The sequence below is a fragment of the Thermobia domestica genome, chromosome 13 (assembly GCF_964235325.1).
Source record: "Thermobia domestica chromosome 13, izTheDome1.hap1.1, whole genome shotgun sequence".
NCBI lineage: Eukaryota > Metazoa > Arthropoda > Insecta > Zygentoma > Lepismatidae > Thermobia > Thermobia domestica.
This window is the reverse complement of record NC_137466.1, coordinates 133,019,469-133,034,756: the sequence shown is the minus strand read 5'-3', so window position 1 is coordinate 133,034,756 and position 15,288 is coordinate 133,019,469. Positions and strand designations below refer to the sequence as shown.

At 35.2% G+C, this 15,288-nt stretch overlaps 1 protein-coding gene across 4 annotated transcripts in view; it reads left to right on the top strand.

Moving 5' to 3' along the window:
* Positions 1-3,510: 3,510 nt before the first annotated feature.
* The window catches only part of Ack-like (activated Cdc42 kinase-like), a 190,611-nt gene continuing 178,833 nt past the window's right edge, over positions 3,511-15,288 (top strand). Inside the window, exon 1 of one of the 4 annotated variants that reach the window (XM_081736497.1) lies at positions 3,511-3,946. The gene's annotated coding sequence lies outside the window, so the exon portion shown is untranslated. The remainder of the gene's footprint in view (positions 3,947-15,288) is intronic. The other 3 variants (XM_081736496.1, XM_081736494.1, XM_081736493.1) reach the window with 3 other exon arrangements.

The window sequence follows — 15,288 nt, the reverse complement described above, 5'->3', positions numbered from 1 at the left end:
CAAACTTTTCTGTCTGTAATAAAAAAAAAAGTTTCTATTTTCTATTCTTCTCAGAGTAATGGATCTTTTAGATTTACCTACATTTGCAAACTTGAGGAATAACCAGGAGAAAATTTCTATGCAGAGTTAAAATGTCAAACATAAAAATAAAAATCATAGGGTAAAAATCTCTCAATTTACTAAAGCAAAATCCGACTTAGGGTATCATGTCCGTGCAGGACCACTTTAGGCACGCAACTCGAAGTAATTGTTGAAATATAATTCTTTCACTAATTTCCTTCTTAAATATTTCTAAAAGATTTGCACTGGGCAATATGACATTACCTCACTTAGTATAGATGAAATTCATGGGGTCAAGTGATGTAGTTATTGAAAAGATACAATTCTTTTATGTTTTGCGTATAAATACAGCGTTCGGATATGTGCTATTAGAAAGTACAATGCAAAATATACGTACTAGCATGCGCTAGATAGCCACTAAAAAACACGAATTCTATGTAACCAAATTAGGGCTGAATGAAGCTGTTGGGCACGAACTTTAGCACAGGAATGTGTCCGAGAGAAACAAGTGCATCGAAGATAATGAATACAGGTATACGCTTTAACGAGGGTCCACTTTCACAATGACACAAGTTCCAGTAGCATTTGTAATGGTTTCACAGCAGTAATGCTATACTTATAAAATAAAATAGAGCTACACTGTGCAGAAATACTTCGCCGGGGGAAAATCGTATCTAATACGACAATTTTTCTTATGTATTCACTTATGAACCCTCCCGTCTTTGTACTTCATGAAATATGTCTCCTCGTCTATGCAGAAGTGGTAAAGTAAAAACTTGCTTATTCAATAAGAGATCATTCCGTGTCAGTCATCGCAAACTCTACCCAGCAAAACAACGCAAATACAAAAAAAAGGACTTTTTTTCGCAGAGTCGTTCTGAAGTGTGATTAGTGCTATACTAAAGAGATCGACTAACATATGTTTTCTGAAGTAGTAAAGCTTTTAGTATGACGCTAACCATGTGTCAAAACGACTCTGCATAGGCGAATTATAACTCATAAGCTGAATATCGTAACTGAATAGCAAATTTTGCATTTCATTTACGCAAATCCATGCTGAATAGGACCCTACGTCCATTCAGAACCGAGACACTGGGCTTTATGCAGAGTCGTTCTGACGCGTGATTTGTATCATACAAAAAAATTTGACTAACATATGTTTCCTGCAGTAGTCAGTTTTTAAGTACGCCTCTAATCTTACGTCAAAACGACTCTGCATAAGGCCTACAATTTTTAGAAACTATTTGCAGCCATAACACATCAGACTGAAGGGGTTTTAACCCTTTCACTGTGGAAGGCGACGGAAAAAAATTTCCCTAACCTGCGAATGTCGATTATAGTCGATGTGTTAAAATTTGTCTGTATCTTGGTTTTGTCGATTGTAGTCGCCAAAGGTTTTCTGTGTGATTTCTATTGTTTATTGAAAACAATAGAACACAAACAAAAATGAACGGTACAACTTTGGCGACTACTCTCGACAAAGCCAAGATACGAACAAACAAATTTTAACACGTCGACATTCGCATGTTAAGGAAATTTTGTTTCTGTCGACAAAAGTCGACTTCCTCTGTGAAAGGGTTAAACTGCATGTAAACTCTACAAAGAAAATATAACTTTTGAAAAAACTCATTGTTCAAATGAAATGAAGACCTGATGTAAATTAAGATCTAAGTGCCGTTTAAACAGTTTTGAGATAATGAGTTTTTCCTTCAGAATTTGTGCCGTGCACATACATGTCACAAATTTTATTGGCAATGATCTGGACTACTACGCACAAGTTTGGCGCTTAGATCCAAACATATTTGAACTGACTTGGCCCATAGAGCATCATTCCTATAACTCGAAACTTCAGAAAAATGGCACTTAGATCGAAATTTACTTCAGGTCTTCAAATATTTTTTACAACTATAGTTGAGCTGAGCGAAGCGAAGCTCTTATACTCTGGTTAGACGTTTGGTTGTCCGCGAACTCCTCCTAGACCGTTTGGCCGATCTCAACCAAACTTAGCACGCTGATAGAGTATGTCATGCTGAGTGACAACATAGGTCGAAATAAAAAATCCGATGTACCATCGAGGAATAATCACCGAAAAACGCTTCCTGATTACGTAGTTTAAGCTCGCTCAGCTCATTTCATTGCAATCGGGTATATCCATTGCATTCCTAGTAGTAAGATAAAATAACAATTTAAAAAAAGATATGAAATATTTCTGTTTAACATCCCACGATTATGCTCTTTAGACAAAGGGAGATTGATGATTAAGGAAAATGAATGATAATGCAATAATTGGTGAAATAGGAATGTGTGAGGAAACGAAAATACTCCAGGAAACCCACAGACAAATGTCCACCATAATCTTATTTGGTCATTAATTCAATCATTGAGTCACGCACCAGAAGTATCTGCTCTTGCACTGAGCCTCCATGCACCTCAATAAATAATAAATAAAGGAGCGTAAGTGTTTAAGAGCTTCTGTAAGATAAACCCTGCACAATAATTGTTATAGCACTTATAATTGATTGTTGCAGGTTTTTCCTTGCTTTGTTGTTCTCAAATTTAACGGAGAATGGTATGGACTTGTGCCCAGTATGTATATCATTGGGACAGCATTCCGTATCGGAACCATATTCCGTTAGTTTGTTCGTATAATTCTGCATATAGCAATTAATAACAAAAAAATGTTTTTTAAAAAATAAAAATAATTCTTTGTGCGGCACAGTAGGTCTAGCGTTAGGTTAAGGTTTAGATTAGCTGAGAATAGATAAGATTACGGTATTTTGTGGTAAGTTACTTTAGTTCAGATTATTTTGGCTTTGTTTAGTTTAATTTTGGTTGGATTTCATATATCTAATCGTGCCGCAGTATAGGTCTAGCGTGTTAAGGCTTTCGCTCTCATCGTGTAACACGAGATTAGCTTAGAGTGGGATAGATTATGGTATTTTGTGATAGGCTACTTTAGTTCAGATTACTTTGGCTTTATTTAGCTTAATTTTGGTTGGATTTAATTTGTTTGATCATATTCTATGGCATTTAAAGCAAAGTCAAATGCTAAGCCAATTATCGCAAACTAAATGATAAATTTTCCTTGAGTTGACCGAAACCGTTACAGAATATACCCAGTATTTAATGTCAACGCAATTCAAAACTGCATTTTATTTGCGATAATCAGCATAACAAATACAATCATTCGTTGTATTATTTGCTTTGTGTAGCGAACCTGAAAAAAAACGCAAATTATTTATAACTTATGTGACGGTTATCGCAATATAGAAGGAGAATATTGAGTTAAATTATTGTAATTGTTGTCTGTGGGTTTACGGAATAAGGTCTTTCATCAAGAGTAGTTTGGATAAAAACAAGAATGAGCTCTGAAGAGCTTAGCCTTAAGTACTATCAATGTTTGAGACATAAGGGATGCAATTTATTATTCAGTGTTGCAGGATAAGATACCCAGTTCTTGATCAGAGAAGTGTACTTTTGATTGGTTGTTCGTATTGTTCATGTACTGTGATCCATCTGTACCCTTACTGCTTGCTGGACCAATAATAGCATTTGCGGAACAGAGCATCAGGCAATGTCATGAACTTATTTGTCGGAGTCTGCGAAGGGTAGTAATGTGGAGGCAAAGTGAAGTGACAGAAATATGTTTTTGTTGTGCCTATTGTGATTTCAGTTGTTTAATATGATGTTTATATGTTCTGTCTAGTTAATTTGATTCTTAAGAATATTAATACAGAGGAAATCACGTGAAATACTTCAAGATAAGTCACCCAATATTATTTCTTCATGGTGTGATGAACTTCAAATCAAACAATAAACACATGATAATGGGATTAAAAGAATAGTGGATTTGAAGCTGGCCTTTTTGTAACCAATGGTTAATTAAGTAAGTATTTATGTTCTCTGTTGATGATTTTAAAAAGAAATTGTGTAATTTGCCAATTGAATAATAGTTCGGTTCGTTCCTCATGGTGCATATCGTAACTTTTTGTTTGTTTACAGTGGATTAATGGTAATTTCTGAAGCCAGTATTGGTATTTTATTTTAGATTAATACGCCTTCAATAACATAATGAACGCTTAAAAATGATTTTATAACGGAAACTTCTGATCAAGCGTGCGTATGCTCTCATTAGAAATTTTGTTTACATTGTTCACATTAGTTCGGAGATTATTTAGAACTGGTATTATGCTAGTAGTTAGAATATATGATTAATTGATATAATCCCAAAGGGAGATCTGTATGAATTGCTATGTTATTTTATTTCATAAATATGTCGATTTGTTTAGGGATAGCAGTATATCTAAGGCAATTAGTGGATTTCAACTGCAATGTTTATTTTTGACATTTTATTTGTGTGTATCGGTTTTGACCACTTTGTTTTATATAACCCAGAAGGAGATGTGGCTGATGCTTAGCAGAACGGGCCCAACAATTGTTTCTGAAAAATACTACAATTTCGGTAATTTCTGTTCATATTAGGTGAGTTTGGATTAGGTTAGATTAGTTTATGTTAAATTATGTTAGTGTAGGGGTTCAGCATGATTTTCCAAATAATAAATAGTGGATTTGAAGCTGGACTTTCGCTTATTTCTGCGTTAGATTATGTTAGTGTAGGGGTCCAGCATAATTTTCCAAAAAAAAAAAAAAAAAAAATGATAGACTTTCGCGTATTTCTGCTTACATTAGGTTAGGTTAGATTGGTTGTATTATGTTACGTCGGAGTACTTGTATCATCCATTTCTTCTGTAAATTTTGCTTTTTTTTTCTTTTCGTGCTTCTGGACCCCTTCTGCTGAACATAACCCGATGTAACATAGAACTGTAGAAATCTGAAGTGTAAACTTAGGAGTTTTATTAATTTTATAACTAATGTAGTCAGCCTGTCTATAGATAGGATTTATCGGACGAAAGTGGGTTTATGTCTGTTATATCTGTCATTCTTTTATCGCAATAAACGGCCTGAAAGAGTATACTCCTGTTCTTTTTTCTTTTACTTTATTCCGTTAATATCCGCCAGTTCTTCAGCCAGAATATATTGATTTTATGAATAGGTTAGATTAGGTTTGATTTCGTTCACTTAACGTAGTACATTGATTTGGCGTGACGGGTTTATCGTTGTTACCAATTCACGTTGAAAAATAACCATTCTATTCTCTGGACACGCTTTACAGCCGGGAAGACGTGAGAGCCTGAGTAAACGATGGAGAACAAAATTAACGAGTAGCGCATATGATTTTTTTTTTTTTTTTTTTTTTTGTTTGTTTCAACTATGCCTATGGGGGTTTACTTAGCTATTTCTGTGCTTTCAGTGTAAGGTCTATTAACGATGTTGATTCTTACGTGATCTGAGTAAGGTACACGCAATATCATATGTAAAGCGGTGATGCCGTTTATTTTCTGTACGTAATTTATTTACTTTCTTTCTTAGATTCAGGTAGTTTCAAACGAAAAAAAAAAAAAAAAACATATTTCGGTAGACCTGGTTCAACTTGAATACGAAGATAATGAAAAGTGGTTCGCGTTTTACGTTAATTTTGTTGACTTATGTATCATACAGTCTTACTGCATAAAGGAAACTTATCCAGCTTAAATAAATAATTTTACCAGTACAATGGGATATCTTTACTTTCGCATAGATAAATAAAATGTATAACAAGTTTTAATTTAATTGGTATTTTCACATTACACTGTGGTAGGCAATTATGTATTTTTGGCTTTATATAGGTTCAGAGAAACGTTGCCATTTAACTTTTGAAGGAATCATAGTTCTTTTCGTCATACATCTTATTTCCTAATCAAGGTGTATTCTATTACATAGAGGACAGTTCTACACAATTTGTTAGCATTAGGAGCATCTTCAGTTGACTCTCATTGTCATAACAATGTGTTTTCTTTCAAACATTTTATATCTCCACTTTTATGCCCCTTCTTGGTCTTCACTACAGCGAAATTAAACTACCGCTAATTTTAGAATTTTTCTGTAATATCTTCAAAACAAATAAAAATATTCGAAAAGCAGAAACGTAGTGAACTAGACAATGCGATTTTGCATGTGATACCGTTATTACAATTGATCTATCTACTTTCGATTTGCAACTGTAGATAGATTTATCATTTTTTGGAGGTATTTATTCACTACACTGTCCACTTGGCGCGAGCTCGGATCGAAATAGCGGCATACCAAAAACGAATAGGTGAGTTGTAATAAAGGTATCACATGCAAAGTCGTATTGTCTAGTTCACTACGTTTCTGCTTTTCGAATGTTTTTATTTGTTTCGAAGATATTACAGAAAAACTCTAAAATTAGCGGTAATTTAATTCCGCTGTAGTAGACACCCCTAACTCATTGTAGTTGGGATTCCAGTGCTGCAAGTACATGAGCAGAGCTGGCCAAACAGTCGATCACATCTGAGTATTGGATAGATCACGATGCCTTTTTAGAACAAGTGATATTATTTGAAAAGATAGATAACGATCACTTTTTTTTTCTAATTGAGTTTCAATTGAGGTAAAATTATTAAAACATACCATTTTCATAGAGAATGGAAACGTTACTTCTCCTTCGTTATGCTAACGGATTAATGAGTGTGTTTGTTGTGCAATACTTGTGTTGCTGATGAAGGTTAATTTGGAAAGGCATTACGGTACTTAACTTTACTAAAGATTAAATACAACTCTGATTTTCGTCCAAAAAGTGAATCAAGGGAAACGAGAATGCAGTGCAGTGGCAACTGAGGCAGGTGCGGTCATGTCTCATATAACGTTACTGTGAAAAATGACATTAAATTCCAATTAATTAATATGTCATTTTGACGAATAGGCGTTTATTTTTAGAGATACTGATTGGGAATTCTGTTGCCTCATGTGATTTTAAGTCGCAGCGCAATTGTTAAATCTGTGTATGTTGTTTTCTAACAGTATGTTCTTTTGACTGAGTCGATGCTTTTGTGGACTCAGTCTTGAAAAGTAACGGAATAGGTACTTAAAAAATGGACATTATAGACATAAGTTAGTCAGAAAGGGTATTCTTTAGGATCATATTCGTTCAGTGGATTTTGATCCTTAGTAAGCTGCTAATAGTGGTTCCATTAAGCTGAATGTATTGTATTTTGAAGCAAAATCGTCACTATTATTTGAGGTTTTTTGTAATTTAACTACTCGTGTTATAAGTAGTATCTCGGTAGGAAGACTTTTTTCATTATTTTATAGAGGAGCCAGCAAGACTAGGTCTCTGGCAGCTTGCGTTAACCATGTCATTACGTATCAAGGCTCTTTTCGGTGTATTTATGGCTGCATTGTCCCTCCGCATATGGGAAGAAACGTCAGAGACCATCTCTTGTTGGCCGTGCTATAGACATTGTGGACCGAGAGATGAATTGGTGTGAATAACAGATATTTTGCCACTCTATTTGTTATGTGCAATGTGTTTCCGCTATTACAAGTGTTCATTTCAAAAAAATGTAAGTTCTGCTCAGAAATACTTCTAACCTATGTTATCTGCAGTTACTTGATTTATGACGTTAGTTTGTATCTACTGGGAATCCAACAATAATACGGTACCTTTGCTTTTTATTTTTGCTAAGCCAAACAATATGTATTATTAATCTCAACATTCGTCCAGGTCTTGACAGCATTTGTTAACTAACTGAAAAAGTAGTCACTAGCTTGTAAGTATATTTTCTCTTTGCTATAGAATGCGCGATACATTACTATTTACTGTTAATGAATTTGTTTCAGCGAAATCATTTCCAAATATATGTATGAGATGTAAATAACACTAAGTTTTATATTTAAGTTTTATATTTCAATTTTCCTGACCTAAAAAGGGAGAAATTCTACTCAGTTATAACGTTTTGTAACAAAATTTATACGGTAACTATTTCTAATGTTGCTTACTGGAAAAGACACTAGAAATAAAGTTTTCTCGTTTCGATCCTCGAAGAATTTTCTCGTTTTCTAAATTATGTACAAAACGTATGCCGTGGTTTTCTCTTAATTTCATTCACAAATTATCAAAATCTTTCCGTGACACGAGGAGTCCATGAAGGGTGTGATATAACAACAGTGAAGCTATATTGTTGGAGTATATTGTAATGACTTGCATATCTTTAAACCTTGAATCTTCATTATGTTCATACAGGTTGCGTAGTGGCTCAGAGTGTGTGGGATCCCTGGTTCGATCCGAACTCGCGCCAATTAGGAAGTGTGGTGGACAAATATCATGTGCATGGATTTACTTGGGGTTCTCCCTTTTTTTCTCACTTCTCTCGTTACACTTTCCCAATTATTGTCGTCATCACAGTCTCGTTCAGCCTAGCTGGCGTAACCATGATATTTAAAATTGAATGATTTATATTATGTTTGTACGGTCAATTTATAGCTTTTATATTATAAATCATGTTACATTATATGGAGTTTAAGATCTAGGACTTGGTGAAATAGTGTTGCCTACAAGATTAGAAAAGCTTTTCGTCTCGTTTCGAAGTTGAAAATGCACTTCTCGTTTCGTTTGCAACACTAATTATTTTTCAAAATCAAACTCTTCATACAGTAGATTTTGCACAGGCAAGTACCTGTTTGGCTCATATCTTTCTTAAATAATCTAAAAATTAATTACATTTTTTTTATCGCGATATAGATACACTTCACTTAATCGCCTTCCAAATAGGCTCCTTGAGAACATACACTTGATCTACCGCTCCTGCCATTGCTGGAAACAACGCTGAAAGCCTTGTTTTGGTATGTTCCGAAGTTTAGCCGTCGTGTCGGTTTGAATGTGTCCTACAGTGCTAGAACGGTTACCTTTGAGACCTTTTTTAATCTTGGAGAAGAGCCAGAAATCCTCCTCTACCAGCGTCTTTCACCGGATTTAGCACCAAGATCAAAAAGTTGTCTCAAAGGTAACCGTTTTGCCACCACCTTAGAAGACATTCTAACCAACATGAGTGCTAAACTCCGTAACATACTTAAACAGGGCTTTCAGCGTTGTTTCCTGCAATGGTAGGAGCGGTGTTCTCAAGGAGCCTATTTTGAAGGCAGTTAAGTGAATGTGTATCCATATTGTGGTAATAAATAGTTAGAACGAAATTCTTTTTGACTGCTCCTCGTATAATATTGATAAGAAGCAACATTGCTGAGTTTTCATGTTTTTTACTTTTTTTTTTGTTGCAGTCCGAACTTCTCTAGAAATTCCGTCAACACTTAGCCTTTCCTATTGGTTTAGTGGTTATTGTATGTGTCTGTTGTTCATGTGGTTCTGAGTTCTACCCTCGGTAGAATAGTATTATGGCACTAGTGAAAGGTGTCCACCCGTGGGTAAATTTCTAATTACGTATTTTATACTAAATTAAGAATTCGGAATCCAATGAAACTATTTTTAAACGTATCCGTCCATGGAGTCATGAGGAAAATAAACTCAAATTTGGGATATTTGAGATATCGTTTAATCACCATTGCAAGAAAGCAGGATTCAGAAATTAGCTTTCGTTCAAGAATTATCGCGTGGAGTAACTAATAATTAAGTCATACTGGCGTGATCCTAATAAGTAGAGGAGGATGAGGGGTTTTGATAATAGGAAAGGAACGCTATACCCTCAGAACATTATCGAAATGAAAGATAATTGTGACTGGTAAAACATGAATATAGCTTGATTACATTGTGTATTATTTAGACGCGCAATGAAGTGCACATGAATTACGCGCAGTATGTCGTTTATTTATAGGTAGATGAAAAATATGCAAACACATACGAGCGTACACGAAGAAAGCAAAAAAGAAACAGAGAAAATGAACGATTCATTTTATTGACAGATTTATTGCATCATGGTGCTCAGAGAAAATATTTATCGCATGAACATTATGCTTGTGCTTTCGCTAGCACATTAAATTCTGGAATTTCGTGTCTCTGCTTGGTACCAACATACTACAGAAATATTTGTTCGTCGTGATTGTGTTCTAAAATTGTTTATGAATTGTAAAAAGTTGAGAGAGAACCGAAAACGGATCATGGTTGTATGATGTGTTTCATGGTTCGATTTAGTGGTTTGTGCTTGTATGACTTGTGAAGAATCCATTTTAGAAGTTACTATTTAACAAATAAATTTCATTTCATGCTATGAAATTACAGTAGGTCTCCCAACTATGCGAATTCAATTCTGAAACAATTGGAAGTACCGATTATCTAACTTCGGCCTGCAATAGAGGGATTACGTCACAGATGGAATGTATTCGTCGGATGCTGAACATTTTTTTTTTTTTCTTTCTTAATCCTCGGTATCCCTTACAATTTTTGCTGCATAGAAATCAGTATTGGAGCCTTAAGTTGTACTAGTTTTAATTTCTGGTTTCATAGAGGAATAACAACTGAGATGTTATTCTTAGGGTCCTGAATCCATATTGAAAACCGATTGTCGCCTCCTGTTCCTGTTTTCGCTCTATGGAAATCAGTGTTGGAGCCGAACATTGTAATATGATTTCTACCACATACCTTTATAATAGAGGAATAAAGTCGTAGGTGGCATCGATTCTTGCTATATTGAATCCATATTAGATAACTGTTTATCTTTTACAGTATTTTCATTGTGAAGACCAGTATTGAAACCGAACGAGTGAATTTCCATTGCTTCGATTTGAATAGGGGCTAAAGGTCGAAATTTTAGTCCCCTATTCAAATCGAAGCGATGGAAATTCACCCGTTCGGTTCGGTTCGGTTAGGTTAGGTAGCCCATTGCACTTATTCTGGGTATGCTAGATTCATGTTTAAAAGCCATTTCTCGTCATGTATGATCGTTTTTGCTTTATCAAAATCAAAATTGAAAACGAGAAGAGCTTATGTTTTTATATCACTTCCGGTTTTTGTGGAGAGAGAGATGGGAGAACATGGAATATATTCTTAGGACGCTGAATCGATTCCAGACAACCTCTTCTTGCTGTTTGTACTTATAATCAAACAGGAAAGGCTTGATTTGTACTTTCTTTTTTTGTTTAAATAGTGGCTTAACCCTTTATTGCACGAATTTTGGCCGTGTTGAAATTATTTTTCTTCTTTCTTTCCTTCTTTATGCATTACGTAGATAAGTATAAATAAGGATCCAATTATATGATTTTTAAAAAATGTTTTTACTTTTGAGATTTCAAGTTACAGGATAGATGTCATGGTTGTATTACACTAGTGAAAACAGAGTTTAGTGTCAATATCAGCAGAAACCATGTGGTATGGAAGACTGTGAAACAATGATTTTTTTTTAATGTTGAGAGAGAGAGAGAGAGAGAAAGCGATTTTGTGAAAAAATTTACAAGTAACAAACGCGCACGTTTTGTGCTTACTATATGCTTTCTGACGCGCTCTGTCCGACCTATGCCACTAGACGAAAACTGTGTGATAGAAAGCTTAACTCCATTAAAACCACATGACATCGGCGTGCGTTATTCGCTAATATACACATTTTAAGAATATCATTATTATTGTTATTGATTCACTATGATGCCAGTTGGCATCAAAATGCATTTTATGTTTAAGGGAGGAGATGAAACTATTTTTAGGGCGCTGAATCGATTCCAAATCACCATTTCTCGCAATCTTTCGCTCAGATGCCTATTGACAGACAGATGGACGGACATAACCGTTCTATATAAGACTTGCCATACTTATGGATAGTATATATTGGAAGTCTACTGATTCATATTTATTTTTTCATGTGGTGGGAGGAAATGGGAAAACTGCAAGAACACCAGGCATACAGTGTTTGTCCATCTCAAAATTCACTCTGGGAACCAGGGACCGCTGAGCCCGCGGCTTCAATAAATCACACTGTTGCAAAAACACACCGTGTACTTCATTAAGTAGGTGCATTTTGAAGTATGAAAGTTTTATTTATTTATTGATTAATTGAATAGATCCTTGTAATTTGGATGAAAGTGGTTTGATTTCTGCGTTTGAGTAGGGTTGCATTGAAGCCATTTATATTGATTTGGTATAGTAATATCGTTCAAAACGTTTTTCACTTCCCTTGAAAAGAATTTTCGAGTTATCCCACGCGTTCGTTGAAATTCCATCTACACTGTTCTTCCCCACTCCCGAATAGCTGTTTCATTTTGATTTCCGAGACAGTGTACCGAACTATAACTGTGTGTGGCATATGCAGTAATTGCACTCTTGTTATATAGAGGTCAGCAGAACGTGTTCTTGGAGTAGAGTAGTTCCGTGGGTGAAGCAAATGGGTCAGTTGTCACAGAATTCGCTTCATAGGAAGGAAGTTAGGCCCTTCAGAAAAAGTAACAAATTTACTATTTCTGGTATCCATAATTTATTATCTTATGGTTGGAACGGTCGGGCCGATTACTATCGCACCAAATGCTAGAGCACTGGTTACTGGTGAAAATGGAGCTCCTACTTACATCATTGTTTCGCAATTTAACTCTCCCCAGGCGTCGGAAATTTATGAGACAGCGTTCCCTGGGAGCCTAATAATACTCCTATTTTGTGATTTTTTTTTAAAGTAGTGATCTTTTCTCTTTTTTGTCTGTTTTTATGGTATTACAGGTAAACTCGCGAGGGAACTAGGCATATTGCACTTTCATGTAACACACGCCATACAATCATATGACTAACGTGTATATCACGTATTAAGTTCCCTTTTACTCCTAACTGGGTCATTATCCACAGCTTCTAACACACGTTCGTCCATACAATACGGGGTTGACCAGCATTCAGATGGTCAGATAGTACGGTTCCTGTGTCACACAGGCCCCGATATATTGCTGCAAATATCCTATATAATGGTTGGCGTCTGTTAGGAGAACACTCCTGATAGACTCGTACATAAATAGCATATCAGCCTGTTCGCGGTTTGAGTAATGCGCCATGTTTTAATCGTGCACTGTCACTTGTCTTCTTCAGCACTCACAGCACAATGACCATGGTTCTGTACTGTAGCATCTTGAACACCAGCGTCACTTTCAGACTTTCTTGATTGCCATCTACAAGCTTTGATTTTTGATGTCTAACGCTTCGAACTTACTGTTTTTCACGTTTTCGGCCGTCACTAAATGTGCCAATATGCTCAATATACTATATGTTCATATGACTTTTTTTTTTTTTTTTTTTTTGCTTATCATCTTGACAGGATACACCAAAATAAGTTACATCCTGTATAATACTTTCGAGAAAACTTCGCTATAACGTTCCGAGAGATGATACCTCGATAGAACACGAGATTGATGATTTAAAGAACGCAAGCACAACGATTGCTGTTAATCTGGTAAAAACAATGAAATACGCTCTTTAGAATAGCCGTTTGCATGAGTTTAGTTTTCCCACTGTTGATACCCGTATTGAAGTGAAGTAATAAAGCTTCTGGATTTTTCTTTGCCAATGGACATATTTCCAATACTATTCCGTGACATATTCATCAAAGCTCGAAGTAAGAGTCAGGAGTTAAAATTTTATGATACGTTATATTAAATAATAATAACAACAATAATAACGAAAAAAGCAGTGTGTAACGTTTCAGCCCGTAACATAGCCTTTCCCAGAGGATCTTTTATTTTCTGAAGCGAAGACTGCCTGAGACAGGATCTTCTCCCGAGCTGTTTTTTTTTTTTTTTTTTTTTTTTTTTTTTTTTTTTTAAATCTGTAATATTGTATGAATTTTTAACCCATGACTTAGCGACATTTGAGTATAAAATGGATGTAAGGCCGAATATTATTATAATTCTATTAAAAAAAAGAAAAGAAAAAATTTATCAGCCATAAAGGAGCCAGATAAATTTTCAATGAATGAATTACGACAATTGAGTTTGTTGTTCTTCAGTAACGAAGGGATCTCTTACCTGTCTGTTTGTCAACGACCAGTTCTTTCTCTTTGTGCAGATATATCCTTTCTATTAAAATGTTCGAACGATTCATGTGTATGTACAGACGTGGACAAATTATCGGAAAATAGACTTTTGACGACGAAGATTTGTTAGAGTGTGACTAGTGTTTCGTATGTTTCGTTTGTACTTCATGAGATCTGTTCTAAATGCTCATGAAGCAAATGACAGTTGATTTTGAAAATGTATGCTATTATATTACGTAATTAGTGTATCTTTTATATCTATTGACGTTATTTCACATTAAGAATTATGTTAATTTGTTCTTTCTGTTTTGTCTCAAGATGCTCTAAAGGCATTGTACACTGTTTTGATAATGGGAAAACTAGTCTCCAAAGTTGAAGATCGCTTAAAGGAAGATTGAAGAGTGGCTACTATCAAAATTAGGAGGAGTAAATATATAAAATTAGCTAGCAGTGCGTTTCTACAATTGTGCAACACAGAAAACTTGTGAAAATAGACAAGACAGTCCGTTTCTTCGTTAAAAAAAAAAAAAAAAGACTACAATGCCTTTCGTTCAACACTTAAAGTATCCTGCTACGGTAAAGATCTAGAGTGCTGCTTTGGCGTATAGACCAGGCAAAATCCATGTTGTAGGAACAGTGAAAAGTATAGGGAGGTCACCAAAGACTATATGGGGCAAATAATGAATGAGTAGTCTATCTATTAATGAAATATTTATGGAAGTTCACGCCCCTTTTCATCAATTAAAAAAAAAAAAAAAAAACTGAATGAGGAACGTGTTTCGATGAAATTTCTGTGTTGGCAAGAAGAGAACAATGGCCCAGTTGTGAATACTAACGGCATCACACGATGAAGTCGTTGTGGCAGGTGATGACATCAAAGTCATTCAAAGCTAAATGATCTGTGACGAAAACCTAATTAAACACCGTTACTACGTAAAGACAGGGTAATGAATTTTTAGTTATAGAAAACTTTTCCAGAGCCAGAAAGATACTTGCAATCTTAACTGTAGACAAGGGATGTGCTATATGAAGTAGGCAGATTTAGAGAAATAAAGGTTTGTTTCTAAAAAATTGTTGCGATTGCTCATTTTGCTAGTCATTTGTCCTTATCTACAGGGTGTTTCAAAACAACACCGACAACGTTTGGGAGGTGATTCCTAACATCAAGACAAGACAAAAAGTATAGACCAACCTGGGTGCACAAATGCTTTCTTTCGGAGTTATAGGCAGCCGGTGACGTGAAAAAATAAACTTAAAAGGTCCTTCGCTCCAAAACTATGGGACCTACCGTGGCTGGGTCAAGACATTATTTAGGAACTAGTACGTTATATATATATATATACCCTGTTTCTAATGCATATATTTATTAAACTTTAAGACACACGAA